Source organism: Aulonocara stuartgranti (assembly GCF_965226115.1).
Source record: "Aulonocara stuartgranti genome assembly, chromosome: 5".
Classification (NCBI taxonomy): domain Eukaryota; kingdom Metazoa; phylum Chordata; class Actinopteri; order Cichliformes; family Cichlidae; genus Aulonocara; species Aulonocara stuartgranti.
This window is the reverse complement of record NC_138943.1, coordinates 38,986,844-39,008,150: the sequence shown is the minus strand read 5'-3', so window position 1 is coordinate 39,008,150 and position 21,307 is coordinate 38,986,844. Positions and strand designations below refer to the sequence as shown.

Here is a 21,307-nt window from a genome sequence, read left to right as displayed (position 1 = left end):
TCAACAATACAAAACCTAACAGTCATTATCCTGTTTGAGTTTAGACTTGAGCTCTTCTATGAATTCCAAAAGGTTGCTCTATGTTATGCCAGTCCTGGCATTTCAGGTAGACTGGAGTTAGCTTGTGGTGCTACTTCGCTGGTTTTCGAAGTCATGCTGCTTTTCTCTTGATATTTTGGCATGGTTTGTTTATAATATTTGCCTCTTGCACTTCTGTTTCCCTTTTTTGCTGTTTCATTTTTTCCCCTTTACATCAGTAACCAGTTTTTTATTATATAAAACAATCGAATTTAAGCTGGAGCAAGTCGCCCACACATCTGTCTACTCCATCTGCTAACCAGACGTCCCCATTTATTTAATTTTTTTTACTATATTTTTACAATGCACTCGGCTCTTCATATACAATTTACAGTTAAGTAATACACAATGAGTTGCTCAGTCCTGCTTTTTTTCTATAGTGTGTATCTTTTGATTTGAAAAGGAATATGTTTGTACCTGGGTGCCTCATTATCCCTGCAATCACTACTGGTTTGCCCCTCTGAAATCATCACTGTAGAAAATAAAGGTTTTATTACCATATTACTGAATTTATTTTCAATACAATGTCTGTAGCACTAAGCTTATCTTACAAGTAGCAGAACCATGCAATCCCTTTTTTGAGATTAGTGTACGTTCCACACCTTGCCCAACCTTTGTACTGACTAAATACACATTGCTTTGGTCTTTGTTGGGTGGCTGTAGCTCAGGTGGCAGAGCAGGTCCGCCACTAATCAGAAGGTCGGTGGTTCGATCCCAGGCTGCCTCCTGGCTGCATGACAAATATCCTTGGGCAAGATACTAACCCCGTGTTTGCCTGCTGGTGATGGTCAGAGGGCCCGGTGGTGCCAGTGTCTGGCAGCCTCGCCTCTGTCAGTGTGCCCCAGGGTGGGTGTGGCTACAATGTAGCTTGCCATCACCAGTGTGTGAATGTGTGTGTGAATGGGTGGATGACTGAATGTAGTGTGAAGCGCTTTGGGGTCCTTAGGGACTAAGTGAAGCGCTATACAAATACAGGCCATTTGTCTTTATTCCTTCATCAGGGAAATAATTTTGCCTTGAACTTTGAGATCAAAATCACAGGAGCATTAGTATCTTACAGCTTTGACCCTTCGTTACAGGACCACAAACTGTAGTTGAGGGTAGAGACCTGCATGTTTTGCCATTGCACTGCTGGCAGTCTAAATTCATGCAGTCATCAGTAACCTTGTTAGAGACTGCACATGGGCCTTTAATGGTCTTTAAAGTCAAACTGAATTTTGTGACTGAATGTAATAGTGTTTAGATTTAAATAGTATTTTCTTAGTCTTAGTTCCCATAATCCAGTAGATCATCAATGTCTAGTAACTGCAACGGGACATGGATTCATCAAATTCACTTTGTTAACAAAGGATTCTTCCCTATTTTATATATGTGATGAATCTCAGAGCAAGTAGTTTATAGTTTTACTTCATTAAGTTGCCAATCATGTCTCTAGTTCTAATAGTAAGAAAACCTGAGTATAGCTTGTACTCAAATGTACATGTACAATAAATAGTAGCTTGGAGGTTTCTGATTCGCATCACCATAATTACTGTTCTATTATTGTTTGAGTAGGTTGACCAAACTCATTAAGTAAATAGGTCTATAATTTATTTCAGTCAATACCTTATTGTCAGTGAAGGTGCACATATACTGATTGGAAACAGGCTCCAGGGGACTAGAGCTAACAGGCTGAATAAATTTACTGTGTCAGGTTACAGGCAACACCAGTCTTTGCAAATGCTTATTGGGATTAGTTTGGTTTCAGCTATTTAGGAGGGTGATGTCCCCGTAGGTTACATTTGAGATCAAATCGAATGACTGCCAGGTTGCTCTGTTCCTGCCTGTTTTTCTTACACATTGATACATGAACTCTGAGAAATCTTTGTTGGACATGAATATTAATGGTAGTCCAACATACAGTTGGTATGTATTTATATTTCATATATTGCATATTTCATCTGTCTTCTTCCAGTCCCCTCACCATAACCAGAGTGCAGCAGGGCTCTGTAGAATACCAATTCAAGTCCCATTGTCTGCTGGTTTCATTGGTCACATCAAGACTGAGGCATACATCCTCTGGTTACATGTTCGTCTTACTCTTGATTTTCTCTGAGGAGTAAATCATTGGGAAGGCAGTTGGTAGTTGCACAAGACTGCATCAGGTTTTTTCTTTATTTTGTTCCATTCCCAAGAAATACTCAAGTTCAAATTCCTGAATACACTGAAACATTTACTAGACTAGAACTACGAATAAAAAGAGAGACAAAGAAAATATATAAAGACAAATAAATTGCAACTAGTAAACAAATCCTGTGCTTGACTGCTGTACTTAAGTTTCAAAATGATCTTCAGTGAGTCTTATGTACAGCTAGGATGCTCCTGAGAATTCAGTCTCCCCTTTGTTACGGAATAAATATATATTCTTAGTGCTTAATTTCTGATTATATTGTTTTATATATTTTAATAATAAAGGCCTGTAAAGCAAGGCCAACTTTGACTCACAAACCAAGTGCTCAGCCAGACTGAAAAACAGGAAGTTTAGTGTAGACCTGCAGGGGCAATATTAAGAACAGGAAACCAGACAGAAAAAGCGGAACTAGTAACACAGAAGGAGTTGTTTTTATCGAAACTATGTGTGCCGTGTAAAGGACCAAAATAACGCCTTTATGAGACACATTTTTGGCTTCTAATGTTAGAGATTCTGCAACCGGCTTTGGGCTGTGCAGGGCTCTCTCTTCCGGAAGATGATTGAATAAAGAATTTATTTTTTTTAGGGTTTTAGGTTTTCTCTGTTCTATCATGGGGATCAAAGAATCAGGTTTAATCCCTTTTATGTGGAAACGTTGTCATATGTAAGCAGTAGTCATGTGCGGTACCACTGATTTCCTTTCCGATCCGATACCAAGTAATATTCAGGGTGGTATCGACGACACTGATCCGATACTGATACTCTGTACAAAAACTTAATGTTTCATTGTATTTCATAATACAATATAGAATTGTATTATGTAATTGTAATAATAGAGCTTCATAATGATTACAGGACATCAGACTACTTGTTCTTATTGCTTAATAATGCAGAATTATCATATAGAAATAAAAAAAAAACTTGAAGTTGTGCTATTTGAACACCTTGCCTGCCTGCAGCACTAATGGACTCAGTGAGAGACGTCTGTCTCGCCCTAGCAGCACCTGTCCCTCTCCTCCTCTTATTGTTTGTTATTCCTTTTCCATTTTTTAACAAACGTTTCGAGACAGAACGACTTTGATCTATAACTTTTTAAGTTAGTAAATGTAGAGAGTGAAGCACTGCTTAAAAACTGGAGGTAGGCTAGGCCAGATGGCTCCCCGGAGTAGGTCGACTGAAGTTGTATGTGGCGTGGTGTGGTTAGTGGTCAGCAGGTACTCGTGCTTCCACTGACAGTCCAAAGACATGCACTTAGTGGGGTTAGGTTACTTGGTGATTCTAAATTCCCCACAGGTGTAAATGTGAGTGTGAATGGTCATTTGTTAGCCTTGTGTCAGGGTGTACCCTGCTTCTCACCCTATGGCAGCTGGCATAGACTCCAGCCGTGAATAAGACATACATCTATGTGAGCTTTTGAAGCACGGCACTGTTGTCCCAAAACATCTATTTGTGTCTTTCCAACTGAGCTCCATCTTAGTGGTCTTTGTTCTGTCTGTGATAGGGAAGCTGGACATAAATACTAGACTCTTGGAATAAAAGTTCAACTTTATTTAGAACAAATAATAATAATCCAGTAATATGTAGAGGCAAACATCTTTGGGGTGCAAACAACATTCTGCTCAGACCTCTGTCTTGGAAGATGATTTTCCTACACAAAAGAGAATAATGGTAAGTTCCAGTAAAGAATGTCAACTGCCCACTGTCCGTGTAACAAAGTCTTTCAGAAGAATCAGAAGGTGAGACACGAGTGTGCTCATCAACACCAGGTGCATGGGAGGGACTCCTCCTCTGTAAACAAAGGCATGATTAAATCGTGCACACAAACACTCACAGGTCCAGGAGGAGAGAAACAGATACAAAGTTGAATCAGACCAGGAAGGTCATGACAGTGCTGTATTTTGGCAAAATGTGACATTTTCACAAATTAAAAAAAATGAACTGAATGTAGTAGCTATACCACTACTGTAAAGCTGAGAGATTGGGCTAAAGAATTGTGTGTATTTCTGGATTTATTCAGACTTTATTTAGACTTTTTACTGGCTGCAGTGAGTCTCACCTTTCGACATGGTACCTTCTTCTTCCTGAGCCAGCATTCTATTAACCTTAACTAGTAATAACTCCATGAATTTCTTCACAAACAAAATGTTAACTTTTACAGGGGACAGTATTCATAAACATCTAATGGATCAATCGTTACATACAGCTACCTTCAATCCTCTTAATATTTATTTCGTCTCTCTAATTGATCTTTCTGAGTAAATTTCAATAATCACTTCCGCTAAATCATGAATGTGTCTTATTAGACTCCATTCCCATAAGACTGCTCAAAGAAGTCCTACTATTGATCAGAGTGTGAATCTTAAATATAATGCAGATTTACTCAGCTTTATCTATCCATGAAGCCAGATGAGACACACAGTGAGTTAATCTGCAGGTATGTCTTTAGACATAAAGACCTGGATGACCAGTTATTTCCTGCCTTCTAAATTCAGATTAAACTGAGCTTATTGTACTCAGCTCTAAAAATCTTAGAAACCTGGAGTCTAACGAGATACTCTACAGCACAGGTGTCGAACTCCAGGCCTCGAGGGCCGGAGTCCTGCAGGCTTTAGATGTGTCCTTGATCCAACACAGCTGATTTAAATGGCTTAATGACCTCCTAAAAATGTCCTGAAGTTCTCCAGAAGCCTGGTAATGAACTAATCATGTGATTCAGGTTAGGGCTGCTCAATTAATCGAATTTTAATCACGATTACGATCTGGGCTTTCAACGATCATTAAAAATGACTGAGCCGATTATTAGCCCCTCCCTCATTTATCCGCGACACCTTAAAGGCCGGTCCGTGAAAATATTGTCGGGCATAAACCGGTCCGTGGCGCAAAAAAGGTTGGCGACCGCTGATTAAGAGGACCCGAGGGAAGCTCGGAAAGCTAAGCAGAAGTTATTTGGAGAGTGACTGCCGTTGGTTGAAAAGAGTTAAAAAAAAAAAAACTTCAGTGGTGTTGCACACTATGTTATATTATTTTTTTAAAGTCATTGTTAACCCTTTAAAGCCGGTCAGAGCGGCACGCTCCGTTTTGCGTAACTATTTTTAAATCCCTGTAGAACCTGAACCGTGTAAGCTAGCGCAATAATTTGTTTTGCATATGAAACCGGAGGAGTTGTACTTACATCTTATGCCATCAGCTTGTCCTCGGTCACGGTTTCGTTCCACATATAGCTTTGCAAAAATTGCATAAAAAGCGCTTGCAGGAACAAAAACATAATATTCCAGAAACACGCTTTGCCGATCCGATCAGCTGTTCGTAACACTTCCCACAGTGAAATGATGCACATGCTGTTTTCTTTGCAAATTTGCATCATAGGATTGTTTTTTGTTTTTCCTGCAGTATATAAAAATTGCTGTATCTCCAAAATAAAACTATGAAGACACTCAAAATTAATTTCCTGTGGTGGGAAACTATTTTTTGCAACTTTATTGTATTTAAAGTTTTGAGGGATAAATCTCTTAAACTTCTCCAAGTAGAAATATATGTAAACAAAACAAAAGCGATTTTCAATTTTTTTTGTAGTTTATTGCACTTTTTTGCAATTTATGTAATTACTATGCACTTAATGCATACATATTATTAAAATATGGGCTATAACAGTTGTATTGATGTATAGCAACTTGAAATGCTCCCACAAATGGCACTACAGCATGTAAAAAAATAATATAAGCTCTGGTGGACTTGGTTCTATAGTAGGTCTTAAAGGGTTAAATAAATATCGTCAAATAATCGTGATCTCAATTTCAGTGAAAATAATCATGATTATCATTTTTGCCATAATCGAGCAGCCCTAATTCAGGTGTGCTGACCCTGGGTGTTATCGAAGGACACCAGCCCTCGAGGCCTGGAGTTGGACACCCCTGCTCTAGAGTGTTAGTGTAGGTCATCACCTTGGCCTCAACTAACACTGGTTGGTAATTCTAAGTTGTGACATTACAATAAACCATTTTGTTGCTCTTCAAAATCAGCAGTCTACCTCAGATGAAGGCTGAGACTTGGTTTCACTACACTGGTATCAGCAGCTGGTGTGTCAGGGGAATACAAATCAATTAGAAATTTCTGCTAGCACACAAACTTGTTTTTCGGAGTCTCTGGTGCACTAACCAGCTGGTGGATCCTATTGTGTTTACTTCTTTATCCAGCTCAGGTTAGCCATCACATAAGTCATTTTCTCTCCAAGGAGGATCTGCCATCTGCTAGATATTCATTCAGTCTGCAGAGAGAAGGCATCCTGAGACAAAGGCAGGCAGATTGTCTACACAGTAATAAGTGACATGCTCAATTGCTGCTGCTCAGGAAAGTTTAGTCTCCAAGGCAAGAGTTTTCTACTTTTTTGTTTATGTTTTGGCCTCCATACGGACCCCCAAACCAAAACTTTATTGCATTGATAAAACTGTTATTTTGAACTTAAATCAAGGATATTTCACATTTCGTTTTATTGTATATTTGTTTCTATGGCTGTCTGTCTCGAATGGACCCCTACATGTAATCAAACACGCAGGTGTTTTTTTTCAAAGGCCCACTTTTAGGCTTCACAGAAATTGTTGACATCATGTTCACATTCTTCTGAGGCACTTTTTGAAAATTTACAACAAATAAGCAGTAAAGAATGGATGGATGGATGTTAAACCTTTCCACCAAACCACACAATTACTTAGCTACGACAGGACAGAGCCATCTCTGCCTTGCCAAATGCTCAGTGTAAGTGACAGCCCAAACCCCCTATGAACTGTTTGTAAGTATCTCTCTAGTACATCCCACCACAGTTGAACATGCTGAATTAGAAACTCCATCTGGAAAAATTGGCAATTTCTATATGGCAGTATGTCAGACAACATCCCAGCTATTCATGCAAGACTGTCACCAAATATTTACTAAATGCTTTGTGAGATGTACTGACTCTGAAGCTCACAATCTCACTGTCAGGAAATCAGCTCACTGTGATTGAACCCTGCACTCATGACAACTAGTGCTTGATTGTGCAGGGATTATGCTTAATGCATATTTAACTGGTTAAAGTAATTCATCACCATGGGTGTCATGCAGATTTCTCCTGCATGTTATTAAGGATCAGTGGTAAGAAAAAAAATCACTATTCTTCTTGTTTCATATTCCTGTCTTTCTCAGCTTTTTAATGCAGAGACAGTGATCTTCTTTTCACCAGCAGGAGCTGTTGTCTTGTTACTTTACTCAAGGTATACTGTTACAGCCAATATAAATCAGCTTAGTCTTGTATTTCTCCATGTGCAGCAGGGTGACTGAGGAATGTGCATTTTGGAATAATGTACTCCAGACTTTGTTAATGATTGCTGCCTTTACCCTGGAGACCTGTTCATGGGAAATCACAAATTAGTACATGCAGCTTACTCGCATTTGAAGGGCTTGACTCCCTAATCTCATTCACCAAATTACAATCTGCCACCTTACTTGCGGACAAATGTTCACACATTTATATTTGTACATCCATAGTAACCAGTGGATCTGTGTGTGGGTGTGGTAGATACGTTAGTTTTATTGGCCGATCTCAGTGCTCCATAACTCCCAGGTGCTTTAAGACCTAGATCTCGGCTCAAGACCAGAGGTGACCGCGCATTCGCCGCTGTCACACCCTACCTCTGGAATAACCTCCCCCTAGCTATTCGGGCGTCTGATTCAATTCAATCTTTTAAATCTCGATTAAAAACTTATTTGTTTAGTCTTGCTTTGCCCGCCTCCTAGAGCCCACATTTTTAGTGTACTGGAACTTATCTTTATCACTTTGTTAATGTTTATAATGTTTTAACCTTCAGCATTGTGTGTGGACTTCACTGGTGCCTACTATGCCTGGTGTATTATTGGTTAGTTATGTCACCCGCCTGCACTGAAAAAAAGGGACTGGCCATCTCTTGGATTTATGTAAGCATCTTGCATGTATTTAACACAATTGCCTCATGTTTTAAAGATAAATGTAACTATATAGTGTAAAAACTACATGATATGCAGAAAGGGTGTATTAAATTGTTCATATCATGTTCAGGTGAAGTAAGTCAATAAGATAGCAACGTTAAATCTCGTGAAACCACGCGTGATTTCATCTCGCGGGCTTTGGATCGTGGTTTAAAAAATGCATCCACATCAGTCAAGTCGAGCAGCCAACTCTACGTTTTTTGGTATGTCTTGATTTTTTGAATTAATATTTACCATATTTCAGCCAAATGTAGTTAAACGTCTAAAGTGCCGCCATGTAACATGCTAAAAAAGAGCCGTTAGCTTATTTGCTGTTTTATCTGTTATCAAAGAATTGGCGCTTTTTCATTTGAATTTGTCTTTGGCACAAGAGCCGTAATATCACATTAAACCTAATTACGAGGCACTCATAACATAATTTGGTTTTCTGTGTGAATAGATTTGTCAACTGACTCTTCAGTTACATTGTGTATTTACTGCACCGTGGTGTTAGTGAGATTTTGGACATTGAACAGCTTTAGCTAATATCATCAGCGGTATTATGCTAGCTTACATCCCTACCCCTCCTGCCCTCACCTGCTGTCCTTTTGTTTTTGTTTTTGTTTTTGTTGATGCACATTGAGAGACCACATCTATTCTGCATTTCACCAGGAGTCAGCTGATGGATTGTGGGTTCAAGGTGTTATGGTAAGAAAGTATATTCTATTTTCGCTTAAGGTTTCTGTAACTTAATTATAATAGGTTTTTTATAATTATTAGGTGCATGCATACTCAAATAGACCACCCTATTAATACAACTGAGAAATCCAAAATCTGCCATAGGTTTAACTTATACCTGTATGTATTGTCAGAAAGGTGATTACTGGACTCACATTAATGCACACTTGAACTAAAATGAGGTTGTAACTTGTGGGTTCTTGGGTTGCAAATCAGAAATAAACATCTTTGGATTTTTTTAATCCCATAAGATCTGGAAACACAGTTTTTATTCAACAAAACATTACTGATTAACCAAGCACAGTGCCTGCTGTTATTTCAAAATAATTTTATGTCATTTCAGATGAAATGCAGCATTCCAGTGCATCCCAACCATGCCTTTACAGTCAAGGTTTCTGACGGAGCTGAGTTTCTCTCTGACAGTCTGCTGAAAGTGTTTGCAAAGTGATCGGGGGAACAGGGCACAAAGCTAAAGGATGTAGCTGCCATGATGACAGTAAGAACTTTAAAATTCTTTAACTACAAAGTGTATATGTATTGCATTAGGTCAGTAAAAGATTTTTATGCTGCATCCATTGAAACAGACAACTATTACCTGTGAGTACTGATTCCACCGAAAGGATGCCATAATTTTCGTCATGCATTTACTGGCCCACTGAGAAAAATTGATCTTTTTAAAAAAATAAATGTTCTGGAAACTATATATCCATAAAGTTGATGTCAAACAGGAACTTTTGATATTGCTTTGTAGATGCTGGTGTTGCATGTTGACTGGTTTAAGTTTTGGTCTGGGATCATTTTCTTCTGTGCTACTGAAAAGTTCACAAATCTCTGTTTTCTTTGTTATAATACTTTAGGATGACATTAATGCTCAAAGGGAGTCTCATCAAAGTGCTCCGCATCTGTGTGAAAGACAATTGCAACATCTTGGTGCAGGAGTTCATGGTGAGTGTTTTATGAGTAGATTGTGGCTTTGCAACATTTAAAAATGCATTTAGTTATCCACTTGATCCTCATTGGACCAGTTAGGACCAGTAGTCCTCTTTAATAATTTGAAGTTCACATGAGGCCTGGTAGTGAACTCAGCCGCCGGCCCTTGAGGCCCCACCCCTGTATTAGGGGTCACATCAGTGTGAAAAAACTTTAAATTTGTCATTCTAGTGAACAAAGGAAAATCCCACCAGTATTTACATTAGCTTTTGTTTGAAAAAAAAAAAGACCAACAGCTAACCAAATTGTGGGGCTGAAAGTCTAAATTCTAACATCTTCTGAGTGACAAAACCTGGATTTCTGATGGGCCGGTGTCTTTCTAAGAAAAACTAATGTAAAGCATTTGAAATTATGTTTTTCACCCTCTCTTAGAAACTCTGTTAGACCATGAATGGCAGCATGGCAGGCCACTCTTTGGCTATAGCTATTTACTATGTTGCTTGCATTGGTTTAAATTACTCTAACATTAGAACTGGTAGATTCAAAAGAGAGTTTAAAAAGGAATCTTAAAGAAATGTTTTGTGTTTAACCAGGACTTGACTGAGGCCACTGCACAGATTGAGAAAACCACAATGAACATCTGTCTCCAGAGGATGCACCAGGCAATGACTTTTCTGACGTTGGCATCATCATCGAGGGTATAGTAGTTCTTCAAGATCTGGATAACGTGACCTTTGCAGTAGCCATGCTGTTTGGACCTTTTTTATTCCTTCAATATGAGTTACCCATCACAACTCTGCTACACTTTTGAGGTGATTCAAAGGGTGGTAATGGAGTTGGAAGCAACTCAGCTCTCAAGAAAAGCTCACAACTAAGACAAAACTGCTCCTGCAACGAAGCTCACTGTTATGCATGTGAGGTGACCAGCTCTAGGTGAGAAGACATTTAAATCTCACACTTGTTCTGCTGCATTTTTGAAGCTCAATTCCAGGAACAGATCGCAGGGTTCATTTTTATATACACTGCAACTGCCATGAGGACGAGCCATTTTGTTGTTGTTGTTGTTGTTTGTTTTTCCTTTTGCTCTGTACAAGTTCTCTGTCTGTTTGGCAGCATTTTTAAATTTCTCTTTGTATTTTTTCTTTCTTTTACTAGTGAAGAGATGTAGCATGAACAGTTATGCAGTCTAAATATCCCATATGGGCCGTGTGAAATGGTATTTTCAGTTTCATTCAGTTGAAGTAAGGAACGTTGAATATTTCTAAGTGTGCTGTTTTGAACCAAGATGTCACAGTATGATCAGTGCCGTAATTTTTCACAGTCACTGTATCAATGTTATTTTTGCATCTCTTGAATAAAGGTTTTGACCTGCAAGTGCTAATTTCTTTAGTTATTGGGGTAAAATGGGTAATGTTAATAGGAAGGTGTTTGCCAATTCAGTAACCTAATTTAATGTTAATGGAAACTAACATTACCTCAAATTGTTTAGTTATAATTGTTGTTTAACTGAATCTTGACGTTAGAGGCCTTAAATAGAATGTTTTGTATTGTTCTTTCCCAACATTTTTCAAAAGAAAGAGTCTAATTTCTTTGCTGTGATTGATTCCAGAGAACACGGAAGAACTGACATTATTTAACTGTTGGTTTATATAGATTCAGTAGTGGAGTAATGTCAGTTTAATTATTTACCTACTGTCAATGCAGTGAAATTAGACATTTTGTTTTGAAAGGTTACTGGTGGATGCCAGCAACCATCTTGGAAGAGAACAATATAATCTGTTATAAGGCCTCCATTTGAAAATTGTGTATTTGATACTAGAATATAATAGCAAAATGTAATTTGAAGATAACATGTAGTATTTAAGTGACCAAGTAGTATTGGGTAAAAGTTATTGAATGGTGTTGGGATAAAGTGAGAAAATTGTGAAGGATTAAAATATTTCAAGAGCTCAAATTACTTCATCAAAACATGTTTAAGTCACATTTTATCAACACAAATTGCACAGGTTTATTGAACATGAATAAATTGTGTTAATTTAACTCAATTGTTTAAGTTGCTGCCAAAGCAAAACATCTGTGTGCAACAAATGTCCACCATTGAATTAAGTAAATCCAACAACATATTTTTTTCAGTGTGTTAGTATATTTTATTTGTATTTTGTATTTTATATTTGTATTTATTATTGCTCTTAACTCATTCTGTGAAGCACTTTGGCATACCTGTGGTTTTTTAAATGTGCTATATAAATAAAATTGTATTGTATTGTATTGTTGTTTGTTAGTGTATGTGAGTAAGACAAATCAGTCATAAAGTCATACTCTGTATGATTGTAGGAACATAGAAGCAAACCCTGGCAGCCATGCCAGGTACTTACTGGGACAGATATTTTGAAGCATAATCTAAATAAACTCTGAAAACCCTTAACTTCCTGCTGTAGAACAGAATCTGAAGAAAACCATGAATCAGCATACAGAGAGTGCAGAATTATTAGGCAAGTTGTATTTTTGAGGAATAATTTTATTATTGAACAACAACCATGTTCTCAATGAACCCAAAAAACTCATTAATATCAAAGCTGAATGTTTTTGGAAGTAGTTTTTAGTTTGTTTTTAGTTTTAGCTATTTTAGGGGGATATCTGTGTGTGCAGGTGACTATTACTGTGCATAATTATTAGGCAACTTAACAAAAAACAAATATATACCCATTTCAATTATTTATTTTTACCAGTGAAACCAATATAACATCTCCACATTCACAAATATACATTTCTGACATTCAAAAACAAAACAAAAACAAATCAGCGACCAATATAGCCACCTTTCTTTGCAAGGACACTCAAAAGCCTGCCATCCATGGATTCTGTCAGTGTTTTGATCTGTTCACCATCAACATTGCGTGCAGCAGCAACCACAGCCTCCCAGACACTGTTCAGAGAGGTGTACTGTTTTCCCTCCTTGTAAATCTCACATTTGATGATGGACCACAGGTTCTCAATGGGGTTCAGATCAGGTGAACAAGGAGGCCATGTCATTAGTTTTTCTTCTTTTATACCCTTTCTTGCCAGCCACGCTGTGGAGTACTTGGACGCGTGTGATGGAGCATTGTCCTGCATGAAAATCATGTTTTTCTTGAAGGATGCAGACTTCTTCCTGTACCACTGCTTGAAGAAGGTGTCTTCCAGAAACTGGCAGTAGGACTGGGAGTTGAGCTTGACTCCATCCTCAACCCGAAAAGGCCCCACAAGCTCATCTTTGATGATACCAGCCCAAACCAGTACTCCACCTCCACCTTGCTGGCGTCTGAGTGGGACTGGAGCTCTCTGCCCTTTACCAATCCAGCCACGGGCCCATCCATCTGGCCCATCAAGACTCACTCTCATTTCATCAGTCCATAAAACCTTAGAAAAACCAGTCTTGAGATATTTCTTGGCCCAGTCTTGACGTTTCAGCTTGTGTGTCTTGTTCAGTGGTGGTCGTCTTTCAGCCTTTCTTACCTTGGCCATGTCTCTGAGTATTGCACACCTTGTGCTTTTGGGCACTCCAGTGATGTTGCAGCTCTGAAATATGGCCAAACTGGTGGCAAGTGGCATCTTGGCAGCTGCACGCTTGACTTTTCTCAGTTCATGGGCAGTTATGTTGCACCTTGGTTTTTCCACACGCTTCTTGCGACCCTGTTGACTATTCTGAATGAAACACTTGATTGTTCGATGATCACGCTTCAGAAGCTTTGCAATTTTGAGACTGCTGCATCCCTCTGCAAGATATCTCACTATTTTTGACTTTTCTGAGCCTGTCAAGTCCTTCTTTCGACCCATTTTGCCAAAGGAAAGGACGTTGCCTAATAATTATGCACACCTGATATAGGGTGTTGATGTCATTAGACCACACCCCTTCTCATTACAGAGATGCACATCACCTAATATGCTTAATTGGTAGTAGGCTTTCGAGCCTATACAGCTTGGAGTAAGACAACATGCATGAAGAGGATGATGTGGACAAAATACTAATTTGCCTAATAATTCTGCACTCCCTGTATGAACATTACCTGATGCTGCTGAAGTGAAGTTACAGAGGTTTTATTAAAGACACAGTTTATAGTTTTGCAATTTGTCATAATTTGTTATGAGTTTAAATTTCTTCAGTGTTGAATAGCAGAAATGAGGGTTTCTTGTTGGAGGTCATTTTGTGGGCAACAACGCTGTACACAACGGTAGACTGGTGCGTAAAAAGCAAGTGAATAATGCCAAATATAGACATTTTTATGGTAAACTGGTCTTGAAGTACACTGAGTTTTATTGTGATGGAAACAAAATCGCCAAAGTAAGAGGGAATGACAGTGTTTATCAAATGTGAAGTCTTGATCTTCTTTTGCTGCTGGTTTAGTGAATTTTGGTCAGAGAGTGAAGAAACCTGCAGCTTCAGAATCTGTGAGATGTTTGTGAGATGTGGGCTTTCAGCACCTGACGGGACAGGGGGATACACGCTTTGTTTACATATTTTTGAGGAATCCATTTACTTGCTCTTTAATCATTTACTGTTTTAGTTGATTGGAGGTTGTTGAAACAGTTTTGTGAGCTTTAACCTGAGATCCTGGCATTTCTGGCAAAATACATTTATATTTAAAAGTTGATTCAGGATTTAATGAATCGATATTGCATTATTTCAATCGAAATTGATTGAAATTGGGGAAATCGATTTTTTAAACCCAGCCCTTCCTGCAGTGATTTCCACCCAGGTGGAGAGGAGCTAGATGGAGAGAGAAACAGTAACAAACATGACCCTGAGTGAGATAGCCGTGGAGACAGACAACCATGACAAAAACACTTTTTATTAGTTTTACTATTATCTTCATCTGAAAAGCTGCACTTTATCATGTCACACAGTGCACTAGCAGCTAAATAGTGTTGAATACCAAGTCATTAAGCAGAAATGAAGTGAGATTGGAGTTTAATGTGGTTTTCAGTTCAAACTTGCTATTATATCTGAAATCCGACTTCACTGCGCTTAACTCAGAACTCATTGGAATTTGTAACCCCTGTTTGTTTTAATGGATGTGTCCATTAACAAAGACATGAGCTTGTCAAGTGGTAAGGACAACATTTGTGGATAAACTTCTGGTCTTTAATGGGTGTCTAGTGCTAAACTAGCAGCCACAGGATTTGCTCTGACTGCACTTAGATTAGTTATGATCTGAATGTTTGAAGAAATAAAGCTACCATTAGCAAGTAAGTGAGCCCTCTTAACAGATTTGTTTTTGCTCACTAACCACCTTGGCAAGTAAGCAAGTATGATGTAGAGGGGTTAGGGCCGAATTGCACCCACTGTTCGATGCCTGCCACATAGTTGATGTCCAATTGATGTCACATCCGCTGTTGCAAGTCACCATTTCTGCCGGTGGTACACCTCTCTTGCAGCTGGGGCAAAGACTCAAGTGTATGCTCATGTCGGTAATTTTTAATGATATATCAATATAGAAGCTCAGAGATGAACATATTATACAGAGAGAGGTGTTGCAACATTTTGAAAATATGAGCCTTTGTGGATAAAACTCAATTGTATTTACTCATGATTTTGACTGAGGCAAGAATGAGAGTGAGGAAGAAAAAGGAAAAAGAGGCCGATTAAGATCATTTACACAATCAAAAAATATACACACATATGTATGCACACTATGGCTGATTCAGAGGATTCTCACACCTGCTGTGGCTTCAGGAAAACATATGATATCAACCCACACGTTTTAGCACAGTGAATCCTCTTTACACAAAGAAAACAATAAACACAACTCTGTCCAAATGTTGTATGTGGGTGTTAGTGTTTGTCACAGCAGTGGCAGCATTTGTGAAGGAGAACTTAAAGTAATGATGGCCTCTTTCTGTCGGCTTTCTGAACAGTCCAAAAATCTAGTACTTTCATAATTTTCATAGCTAGCGTAGGTCTTTTCCATAATGCAGAGCCAAATCGGCTATGAAGCTGCAGCGCCACCATGATGTTCAATAAAGATTTGAGTTGATGTACTGAGACTGAGAGAGATGAGACTGAGATTTTAAATACAGGGTCTGGCTTGAAAAGTGAGTCAGTCCTTATGGCCTGTATTTATATAGCACTTTACTAGTCCCTAAGGACCCCAAAGCGCTTTACATATCCAGTCATCCACCCATTCACACACTGGTGATGGCAGCTACATTGTAGCCACAGCCACCCTGGGGCGCACTGACAGAGGCGAGGCTGCCGAACACTGGCGCCACCCGGCCCTCTGACCACCACCAGTAGGCAACGGGTGAAGTGTCTTGCCCAAGGACACAACAACCGAGACTGCCCAAGCCGGGGCTCGAACCGGCAACCTTCCAATTACAAGGCGAACTCCCAACTCTTGAGCCACGATCGCCCCTTCCTTATAGCCTTTCATGTTAAAATGTATATGCTATGCATACTTTATATACAGCAAGTACAGTGTCACATTTAGCAGATGTCTGTGTGCAACACGCAGTATATGATCTGGTGGGTTAACTATGAGTCTGTGGAGAAAAAGCAACTAAGAAATGTGTTGCTTTGCTACTTCATGTAATGATATGACAATAAGCTATTTAGTGCATGTTACCTATTCTAAGTGACCAGTGGCAGTAAATAGCTGTGGTGACTGATTCCTGATAGTTTGGTGAAAGTTGTAATGTTTAAACAAGTGGTACAAATTACCACAGACATTCCTTAAGTTGGAGGATTAAACCAGCTTATAACATTCGTGACACAACCAAACCGCTAGACTCCGTCCAGTCATTAACAACTTGATACCACTACCTTTTGTTACATAATGCCTTTGGGCTGCAAGTTTGTGGACTATGTCCTAAATCACTGATGGTAACTTCTTAGCGCTTAGAGCTGTTCGCACTAAAGTAAAAATACCATCACTTATGCGGATACCCCTTTGGCGCCAGCTGCAAGGCCGGAGCTGAACAAAAACTCCCTGATAACGACTGTGTTGAGTCTGTTCCTTCCCATTCTATGCAAGGCCACCTGGGTTGGCTGGAAGACTGTTTACTTAGCCTGGCGGGGCGAAGGACACTGTCTCAACTGAACTATGGACACGCACACACACATACATATACTGATAAGCACTCACTGACGCATCACCCTCCCTACCCCGGATCCAACGCCACCTCCAACGCTTACCTCCCCCATGATGTGGACATCGGGTCAGCTGGAGGCGCAGTCGAAGATTGCAGCGGTCCCAGATCAGATGTACACACTGGAACTCTTTCCCATGTTGCTGTCTGTGTTTATTGTGCTGTGATGTGTTGATATCTGTGCATTCCTGTATTATCCTTTTATGTTACACACCTGTCTCCCCAATGTGATGTTTGTGTATTGTATGTACGGTTGGCAAGGTCTGTCATCTCGGTTGTGGGCAAAAGACTTGCAACTGACAAATAAAGGCTATCTCATCTCATCATCTCAGTCCATACTCTCTGAACAGTAAAATGAGATTAGATGAGATAGCTTTAATTTCACATCTTTGTAGTTTTTGCATCCATGCATTGTTTCAGAAAGCAGCACACAGCCTGTTAATAGCTAGCATTGGACTTCAAAACAAGTGGTCCATCTACAGGACCCACGACCCCTATACAAGTCTGTTTAGGCTGTCTGCTAAAAAAGTCCTAACCTCTGATCTTATGAATTTTACCCAGCAGATAATGATTTTACATGTCTGGACAGTAGGCCGCAAGGAAGTGTTGTATTTAAAGGGCCAGAGTAACCTGTAAAAGGTATTTGCACTATTAAAGATGAATACCTCTGGGGGCCTGTGGATGTCTGGAGTTTTGATCTCCTCCATACCCGCTTCACACCCTGGAGGATGGGGCTGTGGCCCCCCCACACTCCCTAGCAGATCATTACATGGAGAAACCTTTGGAATGCAAGCATGCTGATCCACACAGGTATGCACACATGGGTATTCACAGACGCGGACTAAAGCTTTCTTGGCTGCTGCCTCAAAGCACACTGTGCGCTGTCTATCTTGCGTGCTGCACAATATCGTTTATTACTTAGTAAATACTGATATCTATGACTAGCTAGTTTATTGTGATGGTGCTTTGTTTTCTCTATTATTATGTTGCTCTTTGTTGTTTGCTGTCTCCTCTGTTTGTTTGTTTGTTTGTTTGTTTGTAAAAAAAAAAAAAAAAAAAAAAAAAAAAAAAAAAGATGAATACCTAGATATTTTCCTTTACTGTTTCACAAAGGGTTAAAAAGTGTCCACAATTTAGACTTTAATTGCAGGAAATGTTATTAAAGCAATTTGGCAAGTGCAAAGCAAAATCAAAGGACAATAACGGTTAATAATAATGCATTCATGTTATAATAATAATCATCAGTTATTTTTATCTAATTAACCTACCCTGAGATAATGCTGATTTTGTTCTTCTCTTTGTGAGTGGAGATTTTGATTTATCTTTCATTTAAAGAATATCCTTTATCATTAGCAAACAGGGAAAAGCTCTGTTTTAGCACTCTGATAATTTTTAATACAGTCCTTTTTCTTCCTCTCAGCTGTGATGACAGAGGGCATCCAGGGGGATAACTAACCATACATGCATTGTTACATCCCTCTGCAGCCCCTAATCATCTCAATGTGTTCAGCTGGTGCGAATTGGCCACACCTAGTCAGGTGTGGATAACAGCATACCTGAGGCAATCTTCCCGGGAGCCCACTTGTCTTTGCCTTGGTCGCACCAGCCATTTTAGCCAACCTGGTATTCCATTTTAAGATAAAACCTCTTCTCACTAACACTCTGGTATTCATCTCTTTTTTTTTATGTTGCGGCTTTTGAGCCGGGTCGTAACATAAATGGGGGCTTGTCCGGGATCGCTTGGACATTTTTGTGGAGACTGGATATCAGGTTTTTTTTTATTGCTTTTAAGTGGGTGAGTGAAGGTGTTCACTGTGATTGAGCAACGTCCCTTTAGTAAGTGTGTTTCAGCTGGGTGCTGCCCTTCCAGCGAAGCACTTATTTGTTGTTTTGCTTTATTGTTTTAATTTGTTGTGTTTGGTGGTTATCCTGGGTGTGGGTACGCTTCAGGGTTTGGTGCGGGACTGTACCCCTGGTCTGCTGCCTGCCCTTGAGTTTGCGTTTCAAGTTGCCTCAAGCCCAGTACATCACTGAAGACTAAATAGGTAAAGTTTTATTGTTTTTAGCATTTTAGGTTGGGAGTTGCTCAAAGTGAACCAGTGGCACCAAACTTGGCAGGGGATTAAGACATTTGTTAACTATGGTCTCATGGGTGAGGCAGGTAGGCTGTTTTTAAGTTGGCATAGTGTGTACATCATGTGTGTGCATCTAATATGTCAGTGTTGATGGATGTTAATGACATCCTCATGAGGTGAGTGTTTTGTGCTGTGACCTTTAGTGTTGTGGGGAATATGGCTACTTTTGTTGGATCATTTGGGAGTGTTGTTGGCCAGGTGAAGGTAATAACACTGAGGGGTGCTGAGCCTAGTATGCTTGCTTTACAGAACCTTGTGCATTAAAGTAACCTATTGTGGTATAAGGCCATTTGTATGTGACCATTTGTGTGGTGGAGACAACAGATCACTTGGTTGTGGTTATTTGTTGCTACTTTTGGTTTTGTGTTGTAGCAGGTCAAGTAATCATTTTGAGTTTGTGACTGTTGTACTCTTTTGTGTTGGTTCAAGGTTCAAGGTTCTTTATTTGTCACATGCATAGTTATACAAGTATAACACACAGTGAAATGTAGCCTGACACGCTCCTCGACATGTGCAAAAATTGGGGGGGGGGGTGTAGAGGAAGAACATTATATATATATATATATATATATATATATATATATATATATATATATATATATATATATATATATATTAGGGGTGCAACGATATTCGTATCAATATTGAACCGTTCGATACAGTGCTTTCGGTTCGGTACGCATATGTATCGAACAATACAACATTTGTAATTTATTTTATCAATTTTCCTTCTGACGATGCTGTCTGTGTTGAGCGCTCAGTGAATCTGCGTTCGACTACTCCGCCTAGGCTGCACTGTCGAGCGCAGATCCACTGAGCGCTCAACACAGACAGCATAGTCAGAAGGAAGAGCGCAGGGCAAGCTAGCGAGACAGAAGTTAAGCTCTACTTGCAACAGGCAAATTGAACCTCATTCAGATCTGGCGTTTGGAATTATTTTGGTTTTCATGTGACGTATGACCCTGAAGGTAAGCGAGTCATGGACTAAAGTAAAACAGTATGTTGGATGTGCCACGCAATGCTCAATTACATTGGTGTGAACTAGTGTGTTAGCGCAGTTAGCTCGTTAACGTGTTGGCCGTCTAGCCCCATGCACGGAGCGATCGGCGGTAGCTCGTTAACGGAGATTTGCCGTGTTGTGGCGTTAAGGTCATTTCAACGAGATTAACCTGAAAGCACTAGTGGGAACACAACGAATATGACTGCACATTTACGCCGACATCATCCTAGTGCAAAGACAAGTGGAAGCAGACAAAAAAAAAGCAAGCATGCTACTAACTTTAGCCGAGTCATTTAGACAGCTGTTAGCACATGATTCTCCTTATGCTGCTGAGAATATAGCCCAGAAGAAGCGGATAGTATAGCTTTTATTTTGGAAAGAGCCATTTCTCTGTAATAAACTCTCTTTTCCAAAGATGAGTGATTCCTCAATCAGATACAGGGCTTGCAATATCGCTAGCCCGACGTCCTGGAGCTAGCGATTTTTTTCAGTCGGGCTACCAAAATCTTTCTCTTCCCTGCCCGTCGGGCTATTGTAGGAAAAATATATGTCAATGCTTTTGCATTCTTTCAGAAATGTAGCTGGGTAATTATGTCATTGGCATCGGTGAGCCACTGTCAATATGTGACATATTGAAGTCGCGTTTGAATTTGCGCTTGTTTTTTTGCTTTCACTTTGCAATCGTGCGAACTGTGTATAGAGAGCGACAGCACTGATCTGTGAGTGATGATAATTTGTGCACCAATTCCTCTGACATCGTCTTATTAATCGTTAGCTTACTATGCAAACATGACAAGTGAAATCTCCCGCAGCTTACACATGTGAGAGGTTGATCGCGCAGAGAATCGCTGAGCTTATGTGAGTGAGCGTGTAAAAGCATTTCAGTTCTGCTGAGCCAAATAAGACAGGTCAGGGTGAAGAAGTGACAGCCAAAGAAAAGCTTACCACAAAACGGAGAAGTTATGACAAATCAGACTATAAGGCAAAAAGAAAGTGCAGCTTTATGGTTTCATGGACAAAAGAATTTCTGTGGCTGCGATATGATGAGCTAAATAACCAGGGCTGCACATAAGTGGTCCGCAGGTGCACATTCGCTGTCAAAATAAAAAACACGCACAAGGGTTAGGGTTAAATTTAAAAACTGTACTTTTGAGT

At 39.5% G+C, this 21,307-nt stretch overlaps 1 protein-coding gene and 1 long non-coding RNA gene across 5 annotated transcripts in view; both read left to right on the top strand.

The window, feature by feature from the left end:
* Window positions 1-21,307, top strand: part of LOC309707008 (receptor-type tyrosine-protein phosphatase gamma-like) — a 410,561-nt gene that overhangs the window by 190,100 nt on the left and 199,154 nt on the right. The window lies entirely within an intron of this gene.
* Window positions 8,420-11,195, top strand: LOC309707032. Its single transcript, XR_014276879.1, has 4 exons — window positions 8,420-8,932; window positions 9,306-9,458; window positions 9,820-9,907; window positions 10,486-11,195. It is a non-coding gene; the product is annotated as an uncharacterized lncRNA (long non-coding RNA).